Source organism: Rutidosis leptorrhynchoides, chromosome 9 (genome assembly GCF_046630445.1).
Source record: "Rutidosis leptorrhynchoides isolate AG116_Rl617_1_P2 chromosome 9, CSIRO_AGI_Rlap_v1, whole genome shotgun sequence".
Classification (NCBI taxonomy): domain Eukaryota; kingdom Viridiplantae; phylum Streptophyta; class Magnoliopsida; order Asterales; family Asteraceae; genus Rutidosis; species Rutidosis leptorrhynchoides.
The window spans coordinates 155,542,907-155,555,235 of NC_092341.1; the positions used below are offsets into that span (position 1 = coordinate 155,542,907).

The 12,329-nt window shown below is 32.6% G+C and overlaps 1 long non-coding RNA gene across 2 annotated transcripts; it reads right to left on the minus strand.

Moving 5' to 3' along the window:
- Positions 1 to 682: 682 nt before the first annotated feature.
- On the minus strand, positions 683 to 4,245 carry LOC139867627 (uncharacterized). 2 transcript variants are annotated; one of them, XR_011765897.1, is made up of 5 exons: positions 3,880 to 4,245; positions 3,380 to 3,526; positions 3,151 to 3,271; positions 2,953 to 3,023; positions 683 to 1,233 (listed from the first exon to the last, which is right to left on the minus strand). It is a non-coding gene; the product is annotated as an uncharacterized lncRNA (long non-coding RNA). The 2 variants fall into 2 exon arrangements; XR_011765896.1 differs by lacking the exon at positions 3,880 to 4,245 and having other exon boundaries at positions 3,380 to 3,855.
- Positions 4,246 to 12,329: the final 8,084 nt, after the last annotated feature.

Genomic DNA, 12,329 nt, shown 5'->3' on the forward strand with positions numbered 1-12,329 from the left:
ACTAGGAAAAATTCCATGAAGTAGTAAAATTGCATCAAATTGTTTCAAAACATCATTGTTTTGAAATGTTGACTTCACTAGCCTTGAACTAGCTTGTGGTACAAAGTCTCCTACTTTGATTATTCTCCACAAGTAGTAATCCTTGGATTTGAGATAAGACTCAAATCTTAATTTTCACACATCAATATCCATCTTATCAAAGATTGGTGCGTCTTTCACCAATTCTTCCAAGTATCCCATAGTTTGAGTTGATTCGAGAATTGTTGACTCAAGTTTTTGCACAAAACGAATTTTGACGCTTTCGCGATCGTTTGTAGCGTAATGATTTGAGCAACCGCTATAATACCAATTGTAAGTAACTAGAGGGGGGTGAATAGTTACTTAATACATTTTTAACACTTTTTCGATTGATCACCAAATTCGATTTAACTTTGATCAACCAACTCAACTCAAACTTGATGTGTATAGTGTATATGTTCAAAATGATAAATGAAGTAATGTAAAGAACATAGACACAAGGATTTATAGTGGTTCGGGTGGATGTTAACTAATCCACCTTAATCCACTCCCCGATTACACTAATCGGGATTTGTTGCTTCACTAAGCACTTTTCTCCAAACCCGGTGGAGATCCGATTTACAAGTCTTCAACTTCTTTGGTAGACAACAAACCTAATCTTTTTTTCCCTTTGAAAGATCAACTCCAACCTAATCAACTTGTCTTCACCTTGGACAAGTATTAATCTCCAAATAAGATTAATCAACTTCCTAAGTCCCTTTAAGGAAGTAGATCACTAAGCTAGCCTATGCTTCTACTATTTGAAGTTACAAGACTTATACACTTTGCAATGATGATCCTAACACAATACTAGGACATACATTACATTAATTAAACTCATAAGATAAATGATTTTGATTAGTAAGTTTAGAACAACCCAATTATATATCTATAAGATCGTAGAATCTTCTCTTGCTTGATCACATTTGAGTAGTAATTGATGCACTTGTGATCACTGGAGATAAGCCTTTGAAATATGCAAGATGGTCAGCTTCAAATGCTCTTAAATGTTTGCCTTTTATAGTGAGATTCAAAAAATAGCCGTTGACACACGGTTGCCTGCACTGTCTACCGTGGTGCGACCGTGCGTGCTCCGGTCCAAATTAGGTATCCGTTGTATAGCCGTTTGACTCAAATTTGAACACCACATTTTGGCACCTTTACTCCTTCTAGCACCTGCAAAAGAAATCAAACATCTTATACAAGTACTATATGCATTAAGTGTGTGAGATTTGGTCTTAATGCATGAAAGTGACTAATCATTCCAAAAGTGGTAAACCCAACATTCTTGGAGAAGTGTCTTGATTGATATTTAGGAAAATTTCAGTTTGGTCAAGACTTAGTTAGTCACATTAATGTCTTTGGTTCAATTCTAAAGACTAGTCACTATGTCATTAACTTCCTAGTTTTAATTAATCACAAGTCATGATCATTTTTAAGTTTAGTTAGAGATTAATTGAACAATGTCTCTATAAGATAATCATGAAGCATGTAGAGACATCAAAGTTAAGTCATAAGCAATTACCCTTAGTTACATAGACTAGATCAAATAGACAATTGACTATACTTTCATTGTGAACCATTTTACACTTAATCTATTGGAGTAGGTTAGTTTCTTGAATCCTAACTAATGAGCACATAGCAAACATATTAATCAAGTTGACAAGTTTATAAGTATTAAGCATATTGGCAAGTAGCAAGTAATACTCACATAGAAAAAGATAGTTATTCTAGGATCAATCATATCTATACTTGCACAACTTATAATTCAAACACTTAATAAGTTTAATGTGCAATATAACACATTACATGATTAATGTGTAAGCACACATTAATGTCCAACACATGCACAAGGGAAGAGCAATCTCTAGTTGGGACCTGGTGACCATCCTAAATGTATCTAAGTATGTTTTAGGATTACAAGTCATTACTAGTTAACCTTGAGAGCATTGTTCCTTATTTAGCCTTAATTAATCACTAAATCATTTCTAATAGCAATCATTGTTCTAGTGACATTGTCTTAAGTGTGTTGGTACTTGATGATCAGACTAAGGATATCTAGATAAGAATTAAGATCACAAGTTGTTGATTAACACTTATGTGTTATGCCTAATCTTGGTTAATTTGTCATTAAGATGTCATTAGGCGTAATTAATCACAATTAGTGTTTTTATGACCAAAACTCGGTTGAGTATGAAGAAGGCATCTATTCTAAGCATGTTTAGAAAGGTTTCATGAATTATATATGTCGGGAATTAGTCAAACTTTATTTGGTCGAAAATGGTAACAGAGAGAACTGCAGTCGCACTGCGGTTGACCGTGGTGACGACCGTGCAACTTGTTTTCACAAAACTGCGTTGCAATTCAGTTTGAGTTTTCACGGTTGACTATGCGGTGTGTTTAGTTGAAGTTTTAATTTCATTCTTTAACCTATGTTTGACTTGGTCGTTTGCAAGATAAAGTATGGATTAGTGACCTTGCGTGTTTTATGTTAAGATGTCAGTCATCACTTATGCATATGTATGTGTCATCATCAAAACATATTCTTTGGTTAATCACACTTTGGTTAATCGTACTTGAGTTTATCGTTTAGTGCATTAACCCACATTCAACCACCACATCAGACTTATAATTTCATATTGATGGCCGAATATAGAAATCAAAAACAACAATTAATCGACCAACAACGCACTTGAGTCCGAACTACTTTTTCCGCCATATGGCCCGTTTTCAAAACATATGTCATCATAAAGATGTTACTTAATAATTAAGAATAGATTTGCATAAAAGAACTAATAGTTGATTGAGTATATTTGTTTTTTAATAAGCAGACATATAAAAAACGGTGAAAAGCAAACATGAATTATAGCATGGAAAGTAATAAACAATCATTACCTTTAATCTTGTGAAAATTATCTTCTCTGCGAGCTGAACTACGACCACATTGTAGGTGCACACACCCGAACCTGATATAAGTGACCACCAATATCATCATTCAATGATTCACGTAATACGTTTTTATCAAAAAGAAACATATATATAGAAAAAACTAGGACCAAAATACAGCATTTACAACATAAAAGAAACTTGTACTTCTAAGACTTGCTCTCAAATAGCCTCTGGTACTTCTAGGGCTAAGATTCACACCAGGTATCACTTATATTCCACCTGTAATATATTGATTTTCTTGCAATCTAGCCATACATTTTTTCACCTTCAAAATCACACATAAATGTTTGATAATTTGATAACTATCACCATAAAATAAAACAATACCCATATCATTAAAACAAAGATAAGATACAATTGAAAAAAGGAGTACCTTATTGACAGTTTCTCGAAGTTGATTAGGGTCAAGCGGTGCCGCCATTTTCTTCCTTAGTTTTGCTTGGCTTCTTGCAACCATTTTGTGTATCTATATGTATGTATATGTATAACGTATATGTGTGTTCTTGAAACAGGTGGTGTTCTGATCTCGTCAAAATACAAATTCTTTAAATTCATCATACAAATTCGTTTGAATTCATCATACAAAGATAAACTTTACGTAACTCAAAACCTATAAAGCCTAATTAACAGAAACCACAAAACACATAGAATCTTCAACGACGAATTAAACGATAATGAAACCTATGAACCATAATTGATCACAACCGGCTATTTTAGGTGATGAAACCTACAAACCCTTAGGTTTCAAAAGAGAATGAAACGATCGTTGTAATACTATCAATGATCATATGTTAATAATAATAATTGAATTACTGTAACATCAAAACACAAATTACAAAACAGTAATTCAAAAATCAAATTAACAATACTAACCTCTAAAATCGATGATTGGTAACATGAATCTTTTGAATAACAATTACAGGATACTCTTCAAACTGGATAGAATTCGGTAGCGATTTTTTGTCGTCGTTTGTATCGTAACTACCCATATGAAGTATTTGAGTTGAGCATCGTGGTTTTTTTTTTTTAAGTATTTTGGGACTGAATTGAAAAGGAAGATTATCAGGATAGTTTATCTTCAACATGTTTAATTGCTCCAATCTTCAAGCAATCTATATCAGCGACGGCTAATCGACTAACAACGATATTTTGATGTGTGAAGAAGGGAGCGAGAATTGAGAATGGAGCTTGAACCCTAATTCCAAAGCGTTTTTTTATTCAACCCCTATTTTCCCAATTTTGTTCCGTGTTTTTTTTTTTTTTTTTTTTTTTTTTTTGCCATATGGGTAGTTTTGATTTATTAACTAATGCCTAAAGACTTATCACGTGATTGTAGAGATGAGGGGTGATGGAGGGATAGGATTAAATGATTAAATTTGATGGATGGCTAGGATTGAATTTTTAATGAAGATATCACTCAATCATGTGTTTCTTATTAGTGTAAGAGAGATTCTGGACCAAACGCCGATTTATTTATCTATCTCCATATTTTTTGAACACACATGTAGTTACCGCTTCTCATAATACGTATCTCTTTAATTTATACAAACTAGTTTATAATCCGTGAATTCGCGGGGCTATAAAAATAAATTTATATTATAAATGATAGTTATAAGATGTTTATATTTATATATAGATTACATTCAAAACAAAATATCAATATTAGAGATACAATGAATATTGTATGTTAAATGTAATACTAATATTTATATAACCCAAAAAAGTGTACTATAACGATGCATGGTGCAAATAAGTGTTTTGACACAAGTCACAAAATCTACTATGGTGTACATGAGTCTCCAGCTGGTCCATTCATTTTTCTTGCCTACTCAAATACAAATCTTCATTACATCTACGTTTGTTACACATATTATAATCACCATAACAGATAACCATCACTGATGGAGTGCATTCTACAATTATAACAAGAGTATGTTAATTTATTTATTTTTTTGAATTGCTTGCAATCCACAAAGCATTTAAATTGACGTAACGACGATAGCAAATCAAAACACAATCAGGATGAACAACGATATGGCCATCTTATTGTTTCAAATGTTCTTAGATTCATACAAATGAAAATTTTGTTTAAGATAATCATAAGCTAATATTACCAGCCACTATAGTGTGATGGAAAATATTGCAATTTAACCAAACAACAATCGATTCATGAGTTAAAATAAATTAAAGTTGTAGCTTAAAGGGAAATGGGTCAGATTGTCAGATGTATTAACAAACTCAAACTTAAAGTCACTCCATAGTCTATAGTGTGATGGAAAATATTGCAATTTAACCAATCAACAACCGATTCATGAATTAAAATAAAATAAAAATGTAGCTTAAAGGGAAATGGGTCAGATCATCAGATGTATAAACAAACTCGAATTTAAAGTCACTTCTTAGTCTATAATTAAGGCATCCAATTTCCTAAACCTTAGATAATCATTGTCACGAAATTATTTTTCTAAACATAACTAACGTGTGCACAATCTAAAGTCATGTAAAGTGCGATAAAAAAAAACCCTACACCATAGTAGCAAATATGCCAAAAAAAAAAAAAAAAAAAAAAAAAAAAAAAAAACACACATCTTTTTTCAACACTTACGGCGTAAAGCTATCACCCTGTATTAATCACTACATTCTTTTTCAATACACACTGCTAAAAAGGTTCAAAGAAATAATACCCGTATAAACAAATGATCATTGGAACATCGATAGCTGTTAGTAGCGCTCACTGTTTGAAGCGTAGGTGCTTCTGTTTGGTTCTTAGCCGAGCTTCATATATGTTCACTACAATCAAACAATAAGAACCCATTAAAGTAAGAGGCTTCCAAACAGGTCAATTATAAAATATGAACAAAAAATGAGGGAAAAAAAAACATGATTTCATTCCACATTGTCGTCAATGAAGTAACTGACTATCGTGGAGACTTTTTTTGTTCTGTAACAGACTCTTTCATGACACAAATCATCATCATCCAGAATCCTCGTTATCATCTCTAGCATCATAAAACTGTAAAACGCTATTACGAAGGTTGTACTTATACAAAATATTGACCTGTAATAATCAGGAATTCTCAATATTTGTTCCCTAAATCTCCATCACTAGCAGATATGAAAACCATAAAAATCAAACTCATCATGTAACAAAAAAAACACACGAATATCCTAGAACTTGATTGATCACTTCATACAAGATAACTTAAAAATATAAAACAACAGTTACTGAAGGATTAATGTGCAAGGTACAACATATAACTATATGGTCAAATTCATTTGAGCCTTCGGGGTCACACACATATACACCAAGACGTCAAATAAAATATATATATATATATGATGTATATATATTACTCAAGTAACAAAATAGTAAATCGAAATTAATTCATTTACTATTTATATGAATAGTAGATGAAACGAAATTAATTAATTTACTATTTACATGAAAGCGACATGATAGAAATTATTAATTATAAGTTACATAATATACCCCTAATGTATTTGAGAAATACGACTTTTTAAATATATAAGATTTTCGAAATCAACTTGGTTGGTGAATGATTGTACTCCGTATCTTTAAAAACGCGTATCAAAAGATTGGTTTACTTTGGCTATATATATTATTTGATATTCATTCATTCGGCGAGATAAGTGACACAACAAAAGCATCTTATTGCTTTAATTTGGTCTTATCTCATTTCCTTCTTTAAGAACCGAACAAAAATACACTCTTGAATCATTGTTTTAATTTTCTTAAATAAAACAAACAAGTTCATGTTCCTTGTGCTCATAATTCGGGAATGATACAAGGAAACGAAGATGAATCAACATACGGAGTATTACTATTTTATTGTTTCAATAAATTAATCAAAGGTTGATTAATTTGTTACTTGAGTTTGGACTAGCATCCATTGACGTTGTGTAGTGTGGATTATCCAAAGAGACGGTCATACTTTTGATCGTAAGTTTCTCTTCGTTTCATCAATTTCTCCAAGAAAGGTATATCGTTAACTCCTCTTTTGTTTTATATTCATGACAATTATTATGGTGTAACTGGATCTTATTGGGATAAATTAATCGTGTGCATGTTTCATTAAATATATGAATATTTAATCTTGTAAATGTTTTATGAAATAATAAAAGATTATTATTTTAACTATCCGCTGCGTTAATCTGAATTGGTAAAAGTACACACGATTTCCCAACAGTGGTATCCGAGCCGCTTTTACACCATCTTAATTGTCGCGTGATTTTCTTTAGATTTAGCTTTGTGGTGAATTGGTACAAGTCGAAACCTTTTTGGTTTTTAAAGTCAACACGGTTGATTTAGACTTAACCTTATGACGCACAAATATGATTGAAAGAATATCACTATTTTAAATTGTAGATTTAATTGTTATGGCTTGAATATTTATTATAATTGTTGATTGTTATATTCCATGGTTATACACATGCATTATAACCATGGACAAGCCATATATAGGTTTTAATAATGTAGTTATTAAAATTGTGATTGCATACATAGCCCGTAATGCCCCGACCTATGTGTTTGACTATGTATGATTGTTGTGATTGTTGATTACGACAATATTAAGTCATATTGATTATTTATTTTTATATGAAAGGCCATTTTGAAGCCAAAGTTGTATTATATTTGTTTTTTATTTTCATAGTATTGTATTTAAGTTTATTCTAAATTTTAAAAGTATTAGATTAGTTGTATTTTTAATTTTAAATAAATGTAATAAGATGAAGATTAAAGATAAAGATGCAACGTGGAGTTTGACTTAGAAGATGGCGAACAGGTCAATTTGACAACGATGACGTTTGTCAAGTTTTCACTTGATTCTTGAATTAAGTGGGAGCTACGATCTTACCCTTAGTTTGACCTCTTGATCCCATGTCGGCTCATGGGATTAAGCATAGGATTTTTGGGCTAGGCTATGTGTGTGTGATGCATGGTTGTGTTTTAATTTTGCATTTATATATAATTGTTGATTAGAATATATATATGCTAAATGTTTTTGATGAAAACATTAAATAAAACCGGTAACGAGTTTCAAATATTAAAATTGATGATTTTAAAAGGTTAAACTCTAACGAGTTTAAAGTTAAATAATTTTGAGACTCAAGTTATATATGTTTTTGATGAAAACATTAAATAAAACTCTAAACGAGTTTCAAAGATTAAAATTGATGATTTTAAAATAAGTTAAATTCTAACGAGTTTAATGTTAAATGTTTTTTTTGAAACACAAATAATATATATGGACGACATCTTTTAAAACTGTTTTAAAACGATACACGTTTGTGTATTTGTTATTTTTATGCTAGAAATTAAATAACAAACTAGACACATAAACACGATCGACATATATAATTGGTTAAAATGATTTTTAACAAATAGTGTAGCGAATCTTGTGTGCATGCATTATTCGTTGACACAAACGTTTTCAAATACCCGTCAAATTTAAGTCATGCCATCCAATGAGCTTGCAAACACTCCTCGTTATTTTTCTAACCTATTAAGACTAGCGTGAATTATAACCACGAGGTGGAATTTCTAATCTAGTAAGACTGGCGTGAATTTTCACTGTTTCCAAATTGGACGACTTAATCGTATTCACGGTGAGACCTGAGTTCGAGGCAAGGATGAGACAAACATGTCAGTAGATAATAGTGGTTTGTTAAACTACATATATCTCAAGGTCTCATAAAGATCTAAGAGTTGCACTTGTAATGTAATTGATACCCGCTACCTACCAATAGACTCCATAACTGCTAGCTGATCAACAGATGTGGCTATGGAACCTCTATGTGGATCTTAGGCTTTCGTAAATTAATTATTTTTAAAAAATTATAAAAACTTGGATAGTTAATTTATTAAAGCTCAATATCAAAAATACTAAATTGAATCATATATCTGTTGTAGATGTCAAACAATCAAAACGCAAACCAAAACACTTTCTTCTTTGTTGGAGAAAGATAAACTCAATGTTCAAACTTCCCAAACTGACACCGCAATTTGAGAACTGTTCTCAAACATAAATGGAAGGTGAATAAAGTTTAGAACCAATATCCTTTTTTCCTGTTGTGGCAGTTGCTGCTGCTCAGCAAAATGCTTATCGAATGTTGTTCGATGATCAGGAAGAAATAGGATTGAAGGGTGAAAAAGAAAAAGCCTAATACTTTGTGGAAGAAAAATGACAAATCATTTGCTAGAAAAAATATTCCACCTTCCAAGAAGGAAAGCCCAACAAAGGACGCCGAATGTTTCCATTGTGGAAAGGTTGGCAATTGGAGAAGGAAGTTGTCCTATCTTCCAATCTGAGCTGAGAAAAGGCAATGCTGGTGAGACTAGCAAATCAGGTATATTCCATATATAGTTATATACTTCTTCTAGTGATTTCTAGATATTTGTTAACTGGTTGTGGCCTTCACACCTGTAACAATATGAAGGGAATGAGAAGAAATAATAGACTGAAGAAAGACACACTGGATTTACAAGTAGGCAAGGGGGATCAAGCTTTTGTTTAAGCTATTGGTACCTCTGAACTTACTTCTCTAAGTGGTCTTATTGTTTTGTTGGAACAATAGCATTATGCTCTCAATACTGCGAGCGACATAGTTTGAAAGATGCTAGTTTTGAACTTGCATTTACACACTTAGGTATTTCAGTTTCTAAGGATAATATATTTATCTTAATACCTATCCATGTGATGGTATTTTTGAAATTGATATGCATAATGTAATTTCAAATGAGAATTCTGTGTATACCTGCATCGCCAAAGTCTTCAAGCAAGACTTGAATAAGACCTATCTATGACATTGTCATATTGGTCATATAAACAAACAATGCATTTCAAAACTCCAATCTAATGGACTTTTGGAATCAATTAACTCTGCGTCATTTGATGTATGCGAGTCATGTTTATGTGAAAAGATGACAAATGCTTATTTCTCCGATTTAGGTAAAAGAGCTAAAGATCTTTTAGGACTAATACATACTGTTGTCTGTAGCCCTTTAAGAACAATGTATAGGTTTAGTTAATTTTACTTCATTACATTTACTGATGAGTACAGTAGCTATGATTATGTTCACTTGCCGAAACATAAACATAAAGCTATTTTAACATTCAAAAGTATTCCAAAATGAAGTAGATAATCAGTTTGGAAAGACCATTAAAGCACTTCGCTCTGATGGAGTATGTAAGTTTATGAGTCAAGAGTTTTTTGGACCACCTAAAGAATTGTGGGATTTTCTCATAGTTCACTCTACCTTACACACCACAACATGATGGTGTGTCTGAGTAAGAGGAATCGAACTTTACTTGATATAGTTTGATTTATGATGAGTCTGATTTCTCTACTACCGTCTTTTAGGGATATGCATGAGAGTCTGCTGCAGGCATACTCAATGTGATTCCAACTATGAAGGTAGAAAAGACACCATATGAGTTATGGCATGGGAAGAATCCCAAGTTGTCTTATCTGAAAGTCTGGGGTTGTAAAGCGTACGTGAAGCATGACACTTCAAACAAATTAGAACCCAGAACTATCTAATGTTACCTTATACGATACATAAAGGAAACAATGGGTTACTACTTTTACTACTAAGCTGAAGACAATGTGTTTTCTGCTCGGTCTGCTGAATTCCTGGAAAGAGATCTTCTCTTACAAGAAGTCAGTGGGAGTAAAGTAGATCTTGAAGAAATTCAAGTACTTTAAAGTAACATACCTTCAGTAAGCACTAGCAATCCACACGTTGAAACTGAGCGCACTGTTGGTGAGCCAGAACGTGTTACACCTGCACTTTATAGATCTAGTAGAACTCATCGGCTTATGAGGTTTAATTATCTGATTAATTCAGATAAACCTCAACTAAGGGATTATGATGAACCCTCTAGCTGCGTGAGGCCATATCAGATCCTGAATCTGAAAATGACTAGATTCTATGAATACAGATATGCAGTCCATGAAGGATAATCAAGTATGAGACTTGATTAATCTTCTACCCAATTGTAAGACAATGAGGTAAAAATGGGTCTTCAAAGGAAGACTGATATGGACGGTAATGTAAACACTTTTAAAGCTCGATTGGTGAGAAAAGGTTATGATGAAAGTTTTTCACCAGTCGCGAGCCTTAAAACAATTAGGATACTTATTGCCAAGTTTACTTTTCATGATAATAAAATATGGCTAATGGATGTCAAAACCACTTTCCTAAATGGCGACCTAAGCGAGGACGTATATATGGTTCAGTAGGAAGGGTTTATGAATCCTAAGCATCCTAATAAAGTATGCAAGCTTCTAAAATCCATTTATAGATTAAAGCACACATCCAGGAGCTAGAATCTTAAGTTTAATGAGAAAATCAAAGTGTTTAATTTTTCTCAAAACCAAGATAAGCCCCGAGTTTACATTAGAGCTAGTGGGAGCAAAGTAGTCTTCGCAAAGTAGTCTTCTTGATCTTATATGTTGATGACATATTACTTATTAGAAATAACATTCCAACTTGCAAGATGTCAAGTCTTGGCTTGGAAAATGTATTTCCATAAAGGATCTTGATGAAGCTACTTATATTATTGGAATGAGGATCTATACAATAGATTCAATTGGCTTATTGGTTTGAATCAAAGTACATACATTATCTTGCAGAGATTTAGCATGCAAAACTCCAAGCATGGAGCTTTGCCAATGCAAAAGGGCATAACCTTGAGAAAGTCTCAAAAGTCCTATCACAGCAGATGAGATGAGACAAATGAAATGTATCACATATGCTTCGTCTATATGATCCATTATGTATGCCATGATATGTACTATACTCGATGTTTCGTTAGTTTTGAGTTTGACGAGTGTGATGCCCCGTACAAAACCATCGTGTATGAATCATCAACAACAGGATCATTACAAGGTTAAGTACTATATGCTGTAATAAAAGAAGTTGCATTCACGATTAAAAAGGTGACGTCATAACCGACATCAAATGTTTTACAATCCAAAAGCATGCTTCACTAAGTAGAAGCAGATAATAAGTGTATGTGACCACAATGGTCGTTACAAGTCATAGTTCAAAAGTACTAAAGTTTGAATGCAAGGTAAAGTAGTTATGCGACGACAACTCTAAGCAGCGGGTGTCTACAGCACGTCTAGTACACAGCGGAAGCTAACCTCAAGCACCTGAGAAAAACAAGCTTAAAAACGTCAACACAAAGGTTGGTGAGCTATAGTTTAAGTATAACAGTATGTAAGGTAGGCTACGAGATTTCAGTGCTACAAAGAGCGTTTCAAAATAGTATGATAAAGTATATGTTAACCGTGGG